Here is a 16,432-nt window from a genome sequence, read left to right as displayed (position 1 = left end):
TATTGATATTTCTCCCAGCAATCTTGACTCCAGCTTGTGCTTCATCCAGTCCAGCATTTTGCATGATGTACTCTGCATATAAGTTAAATAAGCAGGGTGACAGTATGCATCCTTGATGTACTCCTTTCCCAATTTGGAACCAGTCTGTTGTTCCATGTCCGGTTCTAACTGTTGCTTCTTGACCTGCATACAGGTTTCTCAGGATGTAGGTAAGGTGGTCTGCTATTCCCATCTCTTTAAAAATTTTCCAGTTTGTTGTGATCCACACAGTCAGAGGCTTTGGTGTAGTCAAAAAAGCAGAAGTAGAGGCTTTTCTGGGACTCTCTTGTTGTCAATTTGATCTCTGGTTCCTCTGCCTTTTCTAAAACCAGCTTGAACATCTGGAAGTGCTCGGTTCACGTGCTGTTGAAGCCTAGCTTGGAGAATTTTGAGCATTACTTTGCTAGCATGTGAAATGAGTGCACTTGTGTGGTAGTTTGAACATACTTTGAGATTGCCTTTCTTTGGGATTAGAATGAAAACTGATCTTTTCCAGTCCTGTGGCCACGGCTGAGTTTTCCAAATTTGCTGGCATATTGAAAATGGTTAAAATGGTAAATTTTATTAAGTATATTTCACAATAAAAAGCCAGAAAGAGATGCAGTTTTTTGGTTTTTGGTTGCACTGGGTCTTCGTTACTGTATGCGGATTTTCTCTAGATGTGACAAGCTGGGGCTACTCTTCATTGCAGTGCACAAGCTTCTCATTGCAGTGGTGTCTCTTGTTGCAGAGCGCAGGCTCTAGGGTTTGCAGGCTCTAGGGTTTGCAGGCTTCAGTATTTTCAGCAGAGGGGCTTGGTTACTCTGTGGCATGTGAAATCTTCCGCAACCAGGGATCAGACCTCTGTCCCTTGCATTGCCAGGAGGATTCTTAGTCAGGGTACCACCAGGGAAGTCTAAGATGCCATTATTAAATGATACTATCAGATGATTCATTTTGATATACTCAAAATTATCATTTGAGTTATCAAGAGATTGAGTTGTATTCTTCTACTTTTGGGTGAAGTCATGTATTTTAATGGTTTATCTGATGAGGTTTTTTTTATTTTTGCTGTTATTTGTAATGATAATGTCTGGAACTGCATTCATTTTTTAAATGCTTGATGATAAAATAACCAGTGAAAAAATTCTCAGAGAACTGAATGTATTATCATACATGGTTTTAACTGGGAAGATTAATACAAATAGGGCCAAATGTGACAGGAAAAAATGTGGGAATGGCTGACTGCCACTAACGCTTGAATGCACAAGTATCCATGCTTGTAATTCACCAATGGTTTATCTCCTCAAAGGATTTCCTCTTAATTTTTTTTCAGATCATTCAATGGGATGGTAAAAACTCAAATTATTTTTTAGAAACCACCTACACCTAAAAGGCAAGTTGGCTTCTTTTCAATTTATAAAGACATGTTTGTAATAAAATAGAAACTACCTGGGAGCCTTTCTACACAGAGGTACTCTGGTTTAATTGGGAGAAGAGTTTCAGAACTCGGGTATTAAACTGCTGCCTTCTTTTAATGAGGAAAAAAGGGTATCACAACCAGGGGTAAAAATCTGGATAAGGTGTTGGGCATAGCTCACAAAATTAGGTCACTGGCCACTTGTTTTTTCAATGTCAAACAGTCTCAGTATCTGCAAAGCCATTACTTTAAGAAAAGCAAAATAAATGCCTTTACCACATGTGACAAGATCTGTGTCATGAAAACAAAGTTGATCATGGGGATTGGGAATTTCTTCATGCTGCTGCTGCTGCGTCGCTTCAGTCGTGTTTGACTCTGTGCGACCCCATAGACGGCAGCCCACCCAGCTCTCCCATCCCTGGGATTCTCCAGGCAAGAATACTGGAGTGGGTTGCCAGTCCCTTCTCCAATGCATGAAAGTGGAAAGTGAAGTCGTGTCCGACTCCTAGTGATCCCGTGGACTGCGGCCTACCAGGCTCCTCCATCCATGGACCTTCCCGGCAAGAGTACTGGAGTGGGTTGCCATTGCCTTCTCCTTCTTCATGCTATTAGCTTATATTTGTTATGAAAATCAGAGCATGATGGTACATGTTATTTTAAAATTTATTAATGACCTATTTTCACCAGGAAACTCCTGTTGCCACCATACCATAAAGCTTTATTCAGTTTAACACTCCTAATAGATTCATTCATGTCACTTTGTATGCCTCTGAAATATAAATCTCCCAAGGCATTTTTTAAAATTTGTTCATTAAGTAAACCTACAGCTTTAAGTCCTGGCATCCATTTAGATTGTGATTACATATCATCCCTATTGCAATAACACACTAGTTCTTAAAGTATAGCTCTTTAAATGAAAAGAAAGTAAGGTAACTATGGAACCGTGAACATCAAGTACCTGTAGGTGCCAGACACTGTGGCTGGTAATTCACTTTGGAGACTCTTATAAGTCTTAATACCCATTGTGAAATATCAGTCACCTCAGATACACAGATGATACTAAATGTCAATAACCTCAGATACACAGATGATACCACCCTTATGGCAGAAAGTGAAGAGGAACTAAAGAGCCTCTTGATGAAAGTGAAAGAGGAGAGTGAAAAAGTTGGTTTAAAACTCAATATTCAAAATGTGAATATCATGATATCTGGTCCTATCACTTCATGGCAAATAGATGGGGAAACAATGGAAACAGTGACAGACTTTATTTTTGGGGGCTCCAAAATCACTGCAGATGGTGATTGCAGCCATGAAAATAAAAGCTACTTGCTCCTTGGTATGACCAACCTAGACAGCATATTAAAAAGCAGAGGCATTACTTTGCCAACAAAGGTCTGTCTAGTCAAGGCTATGGAATTTCCAGTAGTCATGTATGGTTGTGAGAGTTGGACTATAAAGAAAGCTGAGTGCCAAAGAATTGATGCTTTTGAACTGTGGTGTTGGAGAAGACTCTTGAGAATCCCTTGGACTGCAAGGAGGTCAAACCAGTCCACCCTAAAGGAAATCAGTCCTGAATATTTACTGTGAAGGACTGATGCTGACGCTGAAACTCTAATACTTTGGCCACCTGATGCAAAGAACTGACTCATTGGAAAAGACCATGATGCTGGGAAAGACTAAGGGCAGGAGGAGAAGGGGACAACAGAGGATGAGATGGTTGGATGGCATCACTGACTCGATGGACATGAGTTTGAGCAAGCTCTGGGAGTTGCTGATGGAGAGGGAAGCCTGCATGCTGTAGTCCATGGCGTCGCAAAGAGTTGGACACAACTGAGTGACTGAACTGAACTGAATGCAACCCATTGTGAGGCAAGTGGCATTCTTCTCTACGAAAAAGAAAACTTGAGGTTTAGAGAGGTTAAAATCAAGATCGCACATCAAAAGGTGCTAAGACAGGATTTAAGCCCAGGTGAATCTAGTTCCCAAGTCCAAGTTTTTCATATTGTACTTATGCTTCCACAGATAGGGGGTAACAGGCTCAGGGCTCATTGGCTCTTGAGGGAGCCAGTTGTCCCTACGTTAAATACCAGCCACAGGTTTTGTTTTGTTTTTATCTTGGTTTTTATTTTTGCTACTTTCTCCAGTTTTCCTGCCATCAGTTATTCATTTTTATCGCTGTTAGAGTGACTCACTTTACCAATCTTTCCCTCTTAACCCTCTTTGTCATTTGTAATACCTTTTTAAAAATTCACCAAGCTTGTTAGAACTTCAGGTAACAGAAAATAGGCAGTGGGAAAAGGCAGGGGCACTTCTGTGAGATCTGAATGGAGGTGCTGATACAACTCTTCTGTGTACTGGGGTGTGTTAAGAGGCTCATTTGGATGTTCTAGGCTAGTTCACCTCAACTTTTCACAAACAGAAGGGGTGGGTGTACATGTGTAAACAAAGATGTGTTGACAGTTGTACATATAAAGAAAAACTGAGAGGGAGAAAACATCTTGATTCTTATTTTCCATAGGTCATGGAGAACATTGAAGAAATAACACAGTGAAGCCAAATCATTGCTTCTTTGTTACAAAGGCAAGAAAGTGAAACACTAAATGGTAAAATAAATTAAACAAGTTAATCTTCCTTTGTTCTCTAAATAAAAGACTGAAAGTTATCATACCTTGAAACACAGTCCATCCTGTTGCAAAGTATGTGTGTTTCTGTAACATATATTAACTTATTTGCAGTTGGTAAATAGGAAAGTAATATCAATCCTGTATGAAAGTTGCATGGGTTCAAACATGATTTTTTTTTCCCCCCAGTAAACTAATATGTTGAAGCAACTAGAGGCAAACTTTCTCACAGCTCAGGAGAAACTCTTAGTAATATATAAAGACCCTAAAAGAAAAGCGAAAATCCTTTAAGGGCAAAGAGTGACTGTTTCAGTAGCTTTCACTGTATTAAGCTGGATAGGGAAGCTGCAAAGAGCAAGTTAACCGTGAAGACATTTCACCTGGTTATTAGGAAAAAAGCATTGATTGATGAAGGTGAAACTGCACAGCTCATCTCAGGACTTAGCAAATCACAGGCTTTTTATGTCTTGGTGCAGAAGGAATTCAGTGAGGGACAAAGTGAGAGGTAAGAAGTGGATTTATAGTTTAGGATGCTTTTGAAGGATACAAGCAGGCAGGCAAGAGACCTCTGCCCTGAGGACTAAGTGGGCAACATGTTTATAAGCAAAGGGAAAATAGAAAGGGTTGAAGAAGACCGCTTTCTTCCTCATTCTTTGAGTGGATGTCAAGCTTACATCACTAGCTCCTCCTCAAGTCAGGTAGAGGACTTTTTGATCCTATATGGTCAAACTGGGACTGTCATGGTGCTATCCACATCAGCAGAAGGGTGGTAATGTAAACTAACATAGATCAAAATATGTTAAATAACCTCAGGTTTTAGTATGATGAGGTCTTCTGCTTTGGCACCTTGCCCATGTATTCCTGTCTTTGGTATGTGCTACGGGACTTGTCCTAAGGATCATTTTCATGCTGACCGGGACCAGCAGAGTGCAGGCCTCACTTTTCACTTACTGGACTGGACATATCTTATGCTTTTGTTGTGTGGTTTTGTTCTTAAGCAGGCCTGTTTCCCAATAGTCTGATTGCTTTCTTGAGTGATCATTAGCTTACAACGATCTCCCAAAGTTCCTTCTCCATCTATCACTCCCTAGTGGGATGTCAAAAGCTGCCTGTGTAACTATCCTGCTCTATCCCTATCATTGGGAGCTACCTTTAGATCCTGTTTTTAATGTTAACGAGACTGGTTTCTTTTAAAAATAAATATTTAATTGGTTGCATTGGGTCTTAGTTGTGCATGTGGAATCCTTAGTTGAGGATGTAGGTTCTAGTTGCCTGACCAAGGATCGAACCAAGGCCCCCTTCATTGAGAGTGTAGAGTCCTAGCCACTGGACCGCCAGGGAAGCCCTGAAAATGGTTTCTATGAGGAGCAATTGATTTCAGGGTCTATATCTGAAAGGAAGAAGCACAAACCCCAACGTTTAAGTATACAAAAGATGGACTAATTCTCAGTGCAGATACTAGTGGAGATTTAGGATTCTTGTTCTTGTTACTGCTCAGGTTATACAATTCCAAACCTTTTTTCCCCTATTAGGCTTTTAATTTTAGGGCACGATTTTACAGATCATGAGGTTTTCATCTTATTAGGAGCAATATAAAGAATGCATTTGGTAAAGCTGGTAACAGAAGTCTGTAGTTTTCATTAAGGCTCCTCTCTCTCTCTTTTTTTTTTTTTTAGTTTTATAGATTTTAACAAATGCATGATTTCATGTGTCCACCACTACAGTATCACATTGAATAACTTCACCACCCAAAAATCTCCTGTGCTCCATCTACTCTTTCCCAGTCTCAGTGGTAACCACTGAGCCCTTTACTATCTCTATAGCTTTTTACTATGTCTATAGCTTTTTCTGGAATGTCATATAGTTGGAATCATACAGTAGGTAACCTTTTCAGATTGGCTTCTTTCACTTCTTAGCCTTTTACACATGCAATTCAATGGCCTTAAGTATATTCCCATTGGTTCAACCATCACCACTGTCCATCTCCAGAACTTTCTCATCATCCTATACTGAATGCTATACCCATTAGACAATAACTCCTCATTCCCTCCTCTACTCAGACCATGGTAGCTAACATTCTGCTTAATCTCTAAGCATCTGAATATTCTCAATGCTTGATTTAAGTCTCAGTATTTCATACAAATACATGAATCATGCATTTGTCCTCTTGTGTGTGGCTTATTTCACTTACCATGTCTTCAAGTTTCATCAACAGTATAGTATGTATCCAAATTTCATTCCTTTTTATGACTGAATGATATTCCATTATACATATTTACCTCATTTTGTTTATTCATTTATCAACAGATGAACATGAGTCATTTCACCTTTTGGCTATTGTGATGATTCTCTTAGGAACATACATCCACAAATAGCTGTTCAAACCCCTGTTTTCTATTCTTTTGCGTAAATACCCAGAAGTAGTATCGAATGTTAATTATATATTTAATTATTTGAGGAACTATGACACTATTTTCCACAGCAGCTATACTGTGTTATATTCATATAAATATATATATGAATATATATATATATATTATAGCAATGCACTCTAGTTTCTCCACATCCTTGTCAACACTTAAAAAAAAAAATAATAGCCACTCTAATGGGTATGAAGCGCTATTTCATCGTGGTTTTGATTTGCATTTCCCAAATGATTAGTAATGTTGAGCATCTTTTCATGTGCTAATTGGTCATCTATATCTTCTTTGGATACCTGTCTACCTTTGCCCAGTTTTGAATTGGGTTGTCTTTTATAACTGTTGCTGCATATTAGGAGTTTTATATGTGTGTGTGTGTGTGTGTGTGTGTGTGTGTGTGTGTGTATAAATGGGTAGTAATCCCTCATCAGATATGTGATCTACAAATGTTTTCTCCCATTCTGTGGACTGCCTTTTTTACTCTGTTGATAGTATGCTTTGATACATAAATGTCTTACTTGTTTCTGGCCATGCTGGGTCTTCGTTGCTCGGTATGGGCTTTCTCTGCGTTGCTCGGTATGGGCTGTGGCAGGCAGGGGCCACACTTTCTTGTGGTGTGTGGGCTCCTTACTGCGGTGGCTTCTCTTGTTGCAGAGCGTGGGATGTGGAGCATATCGGCTTCAGTATTACAGCATGCGGTACAGTGGTTGCAGCACATGGTCTCCAGGGTGCATGAACTGCAGTACTTGGGCCACACAGGCTCAGTAGTTGTGGAGCTTGGGCTTAGCTGCTCTTTGGCATGTAGAATCTTTCTGCACCAGGGATCAAACCCAGGTTCCCTGCATTGGCAGGCAGATTCTAATCCACTGTGCCACCAGGAAAGTCCAAATGTCTAATTTTTGAAGCTCAGTTTGTCTCTTTTCTCTTTTCATGCCTATGACTTTGGTGTCATATCTAAGAAATTGCTCCTAAATCCAACGTTCTGAAACTTTCCCCCTGTTTTTTTCCCAAGAGTGGAGTTTTAAGTCTTATGGTTAGGTCTTTGGTCTATCTGAACTAATTTTTGTATATAGTGTTAGGCAAGAATCCATCTTCATCCTCTGGCATGTGGGTATCCAGTTTTCCCAACACCATTTGTTGAAAACACTGTCCTTTTCCCATGAAATGGTCTTGGTGTGCTTCCTCCAAATCATTTGACCATATATGTGAAAATTTCTGGATTCTTTATTCTATTCCACTGGTCTATATGTCTGTTTTTATTCATTATCACACTGTTTTGATTATTGTATCTTTGCAGTAAAATATGAAATCAGGAAGTGTGAGTCTTCCAACTTTGATCTTTTTTAAGATTATTGTTGTTTTTCAGTTGCTAAGTCATGTCTGACTGTGATTCCATGGACTGCAGCACACCAGACTTCCCTGTCCTTCACTATCTCCTGGAGCTTGCTCAAACTCATATCCATTAAGTTAGTGATGCCATCCAACCATCTCATCCTCTGTCACCCTCTTCTCCTCCTGCCCTCAATCTTTCCCAGAATCAGGGTCTTTTCCACTGAGTCGGCTCTTTCCATCAGGTGGCCAAAGTATTGGAGCTTCAGCTTCAGCATCAGTCCTTCCAAAGAATATTCAGGGTTGATTTCCTTTAGGATTGACTGGTTTGATCTCCTTGCTGTCCAAGGGACTCTCAAGAGTCTTTTCCAACACCACAGTTCAAAAGCATCAATTCTTTGGTATTCAGCTTTCTTCAAGATGTTTTGCCTATTTGGATCCTAGATATTCCACTTGAATTATTTTTCTGTATCTGTAAAGCATGTCATTGAGATTTTGAAGTGAATTACTTTGAATCTGTAGATCACTTTGGGTAGTACTGATATCATACCAATATTAAGTCTTCCGGTCTGTTTATATGGGATGTCTTTCAACTTATTGGTGTCATCTTTAACATCATTAATATCAGCTTCCCTGGTATAATGAGTTCTCTGGTGGCTCAGAGGGAAAAGCATCTGCCTGCAATGCAGGAGACCCAGGTTCGATTCCTGGGTCTGGAAGATCCCCTAGAGAAGGAAATGGCAACCCACCCAAGTATTCTTGCCTGTAAAATCCAGGCTTCTCTACCAGGCTGGAGAAGCCTGGTAGGCTTATAGTCCATGGGGTCACAAAGAGTTGGACATGACTGAGTGACTTCACTTTCTTTCTTTCACTTTCCCTGGTATAGCTCAGTTGGTAAAGAACCTATCTGCAATGCAGGAGACCCTGGTTTGATTCCTAGGTCGGGAAGATCTGTTGGAGAAGGGATAGGCTACCCACTCCAGTATTCTTGGTTTTCCCTTGTAGCTCAGCTGGTAAAGAATCTGCCTGCAATGTGGGAGACCTGGGTTCAATCCCTGGGTTGGGAAGATCCCCTAGAGAAGGGAAAGGCTACCCATTCCAGTATTCTGGCCTGGAGAATTCCATAGACTGTATAGTTCATGGAGTGGCAAAGAGTCGGACATGACTGAGCAACTTTCACGTTAACGTCATTCAGCAATGTCTTGTGGTTTTCAATGTACAAGTCATCAACTTCTTCATTAAGACTTCATTAAGTCTTTGGGGTTGTTCATATTAATATATAGAAAGGCAACTGATTTTGTGTGTTGCTTCTGTATCTAAACTTTGCTGGATTTTTTTTCTTAGTGCTAACAGATTTGGGGGTGAGGAGATCATTTGTGTTTTCTACACATAGGGCCATGTATTCTGCAGAGATAATTTCACTTCATTCTTTCTAATTTCATTCTTTTTGTTGACTAATTACTCTGCCTTGAACTTCCAACACTGTGCTGAATAGGACTAGTAAAAGCTGCATCCTTGTCTTGTTCGTGATTTCAGTCCTTTTCCATTGAGTAGAATGTTAGCTGTAAGAGTTTCATATGTGGTCTTTATTATGTTGAGGTAGCTTCCTTCAATTCCTAGTGTGTTGTTGTTTTTTTTTAATCAAAAAGAATTTCATCAAATCCTTTTTCAGCATCAATGATATGATCCCCATGGGACCCTCATTCTGCTAATGTGGTGTATTGTATTCAATTTGATTTTTATCTGTTGGACCATCCTTGCATTACAGCAATAAACCCATGTGTTCAAATGTATAAAATTTTTAAAGTGATCTTGAATTCAGTTTGCTAATCCTTTAAGAATTTTGCATCAGTATTCAACATGGATATTGGTCTTTAACTTTCTTTTCTTGTGTTGTCATTGTCTGGCTTTGGTATCAGGGTAATACTAAGCTTATATAGTGGATTAGGAAGTGTTCTCTCATATTGAATTGTTTTTTTTGAAAAGTGTGAGGACTGATGTTATTTCTTCTTTAAATGTTTGGTACAACTGAGAAAAGTCAAAGGTTGCAAGATTTTCTTTTGTTGGGAGGTTTTTGACTGCTGATTCAATCTCCTTTCTAATTATAGGTCTCCAAAGACCTAATTTCTTCATGAATCAGTCTTGGTATGGTTTTTATAATTATATCCATCAGATCTAGGTTATCCAAGACATTTACAACTGCTCTTGTATTCTTGTGACCCTTTTTATTTTTGTAGACTCATTAGTAATATCCTTAATCGTACTTGTTTTTTGAAGTTGAGTCTCTTCTCTTCTGTTACTGATCTAGCTAAAAGTTTATCCATTTTATTAACCTTTTCAAAGAACTAACTTTTGGTTTAAAATTTTCTGTTGATTTTCTGTTCAGTATTTTGCTTATCTTAGTCCTCATTATTCTAATGGCTTTGGGCTTAGTCCATTCTTCTTTTTTTAGTTCCTTAAGTTATAAAGTTAGAATGTTGATTTCAGTTTTCTTTCTTAAGGTAAACAGTTACTGCTAAAATATTCTCTTATGAGATGCAGTGAGAGCAATGCATGTTGTGTTTTGCTTAATGTATTTTGAGGATGTTATTAGATGTATAAATGTTTATTAATTGTTATAGCTGTCATATAAAACCCTATAGGACATCCTTTTCTGTCTCTTTAAATTCACAAATGTTATAAGTCTATTTGTCTGATAATAGTATACTATTCTTTTTTGATTACTATTCACATGGAATATCTATCTATCCATCCTTTTACTTTTAACCTATTTGGATCTGAAGTCAGTCTCTTGTAGACAACATATGGTTAAAGTAATTGTTGGTAAGGAAGAACTTATGTCATTTTGCTATTTCTCTTCTAAAGGCTTCATGGATTTTTGCTCCTTGTTAGTGTCTTTTGTGTTTTGCTTTTTTTTTGTAGTGAAACATGTAAATTCCCCTTTTTTGTAGGTATTCTATAGCTACTTTTTTGGCAGTTTTTTTTTTTTTTTCCCCCTGCTGCACTTCACAGCTTGTGGGATCTTAGTTCCCTAATCAGGGACTGAACCTAGGATCTTAGCATTGAGAGTGCAGAGTCCTAACCACTGGACTACAAGGGAATTCTCCTGTAGCTATTTCTTTGTGGTTACCATGGGGATTCTGTTTAACGTCATAAAGTAATAACACTAATTTGAATTTATAGCAGCTTAAGTTCAACAGTTAATAGAAACTTTGCTACCTTGCTCTTATGTAACTTTGCCTTCACTCCCTTTCAGCCATTAATGTCACAGGATTCCATCTTTAAGCATTGTGTCGGAAAACATAAACCAGTAACTGTTTTTATACGCTGGTTCCTAAGTTGTGTGGAAAATAGAGTTAAACATCAGAGTTATACTTGTTTCTGGAATTGTTCATGTATACCTTTACTGCAGAGTTTAATTTCTTTTTATGGTTTCCTGTTCCTATCCTTTGTCCTCCAAGAATTCCCTTTAGCATCTCTTTCAGGGCATATCTAGTTGTAATAGTCTCTTCCTGCTTTTATCTGATAATGGTTTCATTTCTCCCTCATTTTGATGGATAGTTTTGCCAGATAAAAGATTTTAGGTTGACAGTTTTTTCTTTTAGCACTTTGAATATATCAAACTACTGCCATTTGCCCTCCATGGTTTCTGATGAGGAATCTGATAATCTTACTGAAGATCCCTTTAAATTTTTTTTTACTTTTGGCTGTGCTAGGTCTTCATTGCTGCAAGGGCTTTTCTCTAGTTGTGGCAAGCAGGAACTACTTTCTAGTTGTGGTGCCCAGGCTGCTCATTGTGGTGGCCTCTCTTGTTGTGGAGCGCAGGCTCTAGAGTGCACCAGCTTCACTAGTTGTGGCATATAAGCTCAGGAGTTGTCTCCCAGACTCTACAGCACAGGCTCAATAGTGGTGGCACACAGGCTTAGTCAGGCTTAGTTGCTCTGCAGAACATGGAATCTTCCCGGATCGAGGTCAAGCCCACGTCTCCCACTTTTACAGGTGGATTCTTTACCACTGAGCCACATAGGAAGCTTTATGAGTCTCTTCATTCTTGCTGCTTTCAAATTCTTTCTTTTTGTATAGCTTAATTATACAGATCTTCCTTGACTTACAGTAGGGTTGTATATTGATAAACCCATGGTAAGTTGACAATATCATAAGTTGAAATGCATTTTATATACCTATCCTACTGAACCTCATAGCTAAGCCTATCCTACCTTAAATGTACTCTGAACAATTACATTAGCAAAAATCATCTAATACTAAGCCTATTTTGAAGTGATGTAATTGAATACTGTGCTGAAAAACAGAATGATTGTAAGTATATTAGATGTTTACCCTCATGATCACGTGGCTGACTGGGAGCTGTCGCTCTCTATCACTGCCAGTCAGCATAAGTGCATCTCATTGCATATTGCTAACCTGGGAAAAGATCAAAATTCAAAACTTGAAATGTGGTTTTTACTGAATCCATATCACTTTTGTAACATTAAGGTTGAAAAATCCCAGGTCCTAGGTTGAAGACAAACTATGATGTATTTTTTTACTTTACCCTATTTGGTGTTCATTGAGCCTCTGGACATCTACATCCACATCTTACATCAAATTTGGCAAGCTTGTCATTATTTATTCAAATAATCATTATATAGTTTTCTCTTTCCTCCTTGGACTCCTGTAATGTTTCTTGTTCCATTTGAGGGTATCTTGCAAATCCCTTAGATTTTTTGTTTTATGGCAATTTCAACTGTCCTGTCTTCAGTTTTGCTGATGAGTTTTTTTGCTTGCTCAATTCTACTGTTCAACCCTCTAGTGAAATTTTATTATTTTAACTTTCTGCTCCAGATTTCCTTTGGTTCCTTTTTGTAATTTCTCTCCATTGGTATTCCCATTTTATTCATCACTTTCTTGATTTTCATTAGTTCTTTGAGCATAATTAATGATTTTTTTCTGTTAAGTTCTGTGTGTAGGCTTCCTCCAGGCCAGTTTCTGTTTCATTGAATTGACCTTGTTTCCTTGTTTCTTTGTACGCCTTTCAGGTTTGTTGTTATTGTTGAAAACTGGGCACTTTACTATTACAATATTGTAATTCTGAATATAACATTGTTTTATCCTCAGTTCACCAGTTGTTGCTGACAGCTAAAGGCTGTTGTTCATTTGTTTTTGAGACTTCCAAGCCCTTTTTGCAAAGCCTATTCCTTGTGTGTGATCATTGAAACCTCTGTCCCTATTATCTCGTTTATCTGATTTTAGAGACTTCCCTGAATGCCAGTTCTCCTTTTTGCAGTTTAGCTGTGTCCTAACGCATTCTCGCCATACTTGCTTCTATCCTAGGGATCAGACCAAGATGAAAGCCTAAGGTCTTAAATCTTTTCTGAGCCATTTTTGTCTGTGCACACATTTGGCATTGTGCATTCCTTGGGTACAACTGCTTTTGAACATCTGGTTTGTCAAAAATCTTACCCCCGTTTCTCCTCTGGGCCTTATATGGCCTGTATCTAGGTGCCTGCAATTCTGTAGTCATCGGGCAGCTTTCACAGGCAGTGCCTACCTTTTCTTGCCTGTTTCCAAGTTATGAAAAATAATGATGAACAGCTTGAATCAAACCTTGTAATCCCAAAGACAGATTAGAAAAGGCAGTAATTTGCAAGTAAAGTCTATTCTTCCTCTTCTGGTTTGAGGAAGGGAAATGGAAACCAGGCTTCTCTTATTTTAAGAATAAGCCCACCATTGCACAGGAGGCAAGGGTGGGTAAAAAGTCACATTTTTCTGCCATTTTGACGATGGGTTTTCTTCACTGGGCTATGTGTTGGTTGCTGTAAACCTTTGACTGTTTTCCAGAATTCCAACAAAGTTGGTTCATATAGTTGCTGCTTTCCCCCTTTTCTCCCCAGTGTTTCTGTGGAGGAATGAAAGCTAGAATGTCATAGATTACAATTTTGCTTGTGTCAGTCAGATCAATTATGTTTATTCCTATCTGTAATTCTAGTATCCTGACTAGGCTTTGAATAGAGTATGTTTCAGATACATGTATGGTGACTGAATTTTAGTTAGACTTGGAAATTTTGTGTAAATGTTAAGAAAAGGGCCTCGATTATTTTCATCTACATTTAAAACTAATGAATACATATTTTTTCCAATTCCTTGTAGTAATCAATCTTTCCTTTCTTACTATGATGTTACTGTTTTGTTCAGTTACTCAGTTGTGTCTGATTCTTTGCAACCCCATGGACTGCCCCACGCCAGGCTTCCCTGTCCATCACGAACTCCTGGAGCTTGCTCAAACTCACGTCCATCGAGTCGGTGATGCCATCCAACTATCTCATCCTCTGTGACCTCCTTCTCCTCCTGCCCTCAGTATTTCCCAGCATCAGGGTCTTTTCCAGTGACTTGGCTCTTTGTATCAGGTAGCCGAAGTATTGGAGCTTCAACTTCAGCATCAGTCCTTGCCAATGGCTATTCAGGGTTGATTTCCTTTAGGATTGACTGGTTTGATCTCCTTCCTGTCCAAGGAACTCTCAAGTGTATTCTCCAGCACCACAGTTTGAAAGTATCAATCCTTTGGTGTTCAGCTTTCTTTATGGTCTGACTCTCACATCTCTACATGACTACTGGAAAAACCATAGCTTTGACTAGACAGACCTTTGTCAGCAAAGTGATGTCTCTGCTTTTTAATACACTATCTAGGTTCATCATAGCTTTTCTTTCTAGGAGCAAGCATCTTTTAATTTCATGGCTGCAGTCACCATCCACAGTGATTGGATACCCAAAAATAAAGTCTGTCACTGTTTCCATTCTCCCCCATCTATTTGCCATGAAGTGATGGGACCAGATGCCATGATCTTAGTTTTTCGTATGTTGAGTTTTATGCCAGATTTTTCACTCTCCTCTTTCATCAAGAGGTTCTTTAGTTCCTCTTTGCATTCTGCTGTTAGGGTGGTGTCATCTGTATATCTGAGATTATTGATATTTCTCCCAGCAATCTTGATTTCAGCTTGAGCTATTTCACATGATGTACTCTCCATATAAGTTAAATAGGCAGAGTGACAATATACAGCCTTGACGTACTCCTTTCCCAATTTGGAACCAGGCCATTGTTCCATGTCTGGTTCTAACTGTTGCTTCTTGACCTGCATATAGCTTTTTCAGGAGTCAGGTAAGGTGGTCTGGTAATCCCATCTCTTTCAGAATTTTGTAGATGTTGTGATTCACACAATCAGAGGCTTTAGTGCAGTCAGTGGAGCAGATGTTTTTCTGGAATTCTCTTGCTTTTTCTATGATCCAGCAGATGTTGGCAATTTGATCACTGGCTCCTCTGCCTTTTCCAGATCCAGCTTAAACATCTGGAAGTTCTCAGTTCACACACTGTTGAAGCCTTGCTTGGAGAATTTTAACCATTACTGTGCTAGCATGTGAGATGAGGGCAGTTGTGTAATAGTTTGAACACTTTTTGGCATTGCTTTTGTTATTGGAATGAAAACTGACCTTTTCCAGTCCTGTGGCCACTGCTGAGTTTTCCAAATTTGCTGGCATATTGAGTGCAGCATTTTAACAGCATCACCTTTTAGGATTTGAAATAGCTCAGTTGGCATTCCATTCCCTCCACTAGCTTTGTTCATATGAAAAGGCAAAAAGATATGATGTCCACAGAACACTTAACTTTTATAAAGCCTTTCTGAAATGAAATGCTCCACAGACTCTTAGTACCAAAACATTAAATGGTGTTTATTGGTTTCTGCCAATGTTCTCTACTTTATAGTAGCATATATTCTTCTGTCTCCATCATGGCATAGTGCAGAAATGAAATAAAAGTAACATGTCTCATATAAATATGACTTTTTCTATAAATGGGCCAATATTAAAATGACTTCCTGGTAACACTCTTTTACATAGTATAGGTGTTAGTTTTGTTCATTTAACAAGGATGTTATTACTAATATTCACTATGTTTTAGGATTTTCATAACGCAAGACTCATAAATTGTTTCTACAAGTGAAAACCAAGTCAGTCATCTAAAATCTCAGTTTCAAATCAAGAGGATTTAGAGTCTTCTGTTTTGATTAAAATGGAATTTATGGTGGTGTTTAAACGGGTTAGGCTGTGTGGGCACAAAATGGCAAAAGTAGATTTAATTATTTTCTCAAATTTCTGTAGAATGCATAGGGCATTATCAGGTTTGTAAAAGTCTATTTTACATTCTTTCATGTTCACTGTGTTAAATTTGCGGTATAAATCAGTGGCAAAACCTTTGCTGTTTGGCTTCTCTTACTAGACTGAATATTTACCAATGGTCCAGGTGTAAGCAAAGTTGAGAATTACAGCAGTGAACTGGCCTTCTGGACCCCTTCATTAGTCTAGGTCACAGGCTATTAACTGTAGCAATATGTAGGATGTCTGTTTCCAGGTCTTAATCCCAAGCTTCCCTCCTCTTCCTTACATTGTTACTTGGCTTTTCAAGGAGTTTATTCCTTAAAGCAGACTTTAACAAGGCAGACTGTAGCTGCAGAAAGATTCTGCTTTGAAAGCACATAAGAAAGCATTTTTAAAACATTTTGATTGAATAAACAATCCTGTCAACCCTGTCACTTGATAGGAGGCAGTTCAGTATGTGAAGACACTGAAAATAC

The 16,432-nt window shown here is 38.6% G+C and overlaps 1 protein-coding gene across 4 annotated transcripts in view; it reads left to right on the top strand.

Moving 5' to 3' along the window:
• The window catches only part of NRG4 (neuregulin 4), a 186,047-nt gene that overhangs the window by 101,441 nt on the left and 68,174 nt on the right, over positions 1-16,432 (top strand). For 3 of the 4 annotated variants that reach the window (XR_001919868.1, XR_001297025.2, XR_001297026.2), the window contains one exon: positions 3,957-4,100. The exons of the other annotated variant lie outside the window; for it this stretch is intronic. The gene's annotated coding sequence lies outside the window, so the exon portion shown is untranslated. Of the gene's footprint in view, positions 1-3,956; positions 4,101-16,432 lie in introns of those variants that run through there. 4 annotated transcript variants of the gene reach the window in all.

This window comes from Capra hircus, chromosome 21 (genome assembly GCF_001704415.2).
Source record: "Capra hircus breed San Clemente chromosome 21, ASM170441v1, whole genome shotgun sequence".
NCBI lineage: Eukaryota > Metazoa > Chordata > Mammalia > Artiodactyla > Bovidae > Capra > Capra hircus.
The sequence above is the reverse complement of the archived record's forward strand: the minus strand, read 5'-3'. Positions and strand labels throughout refer to the sequence as shown.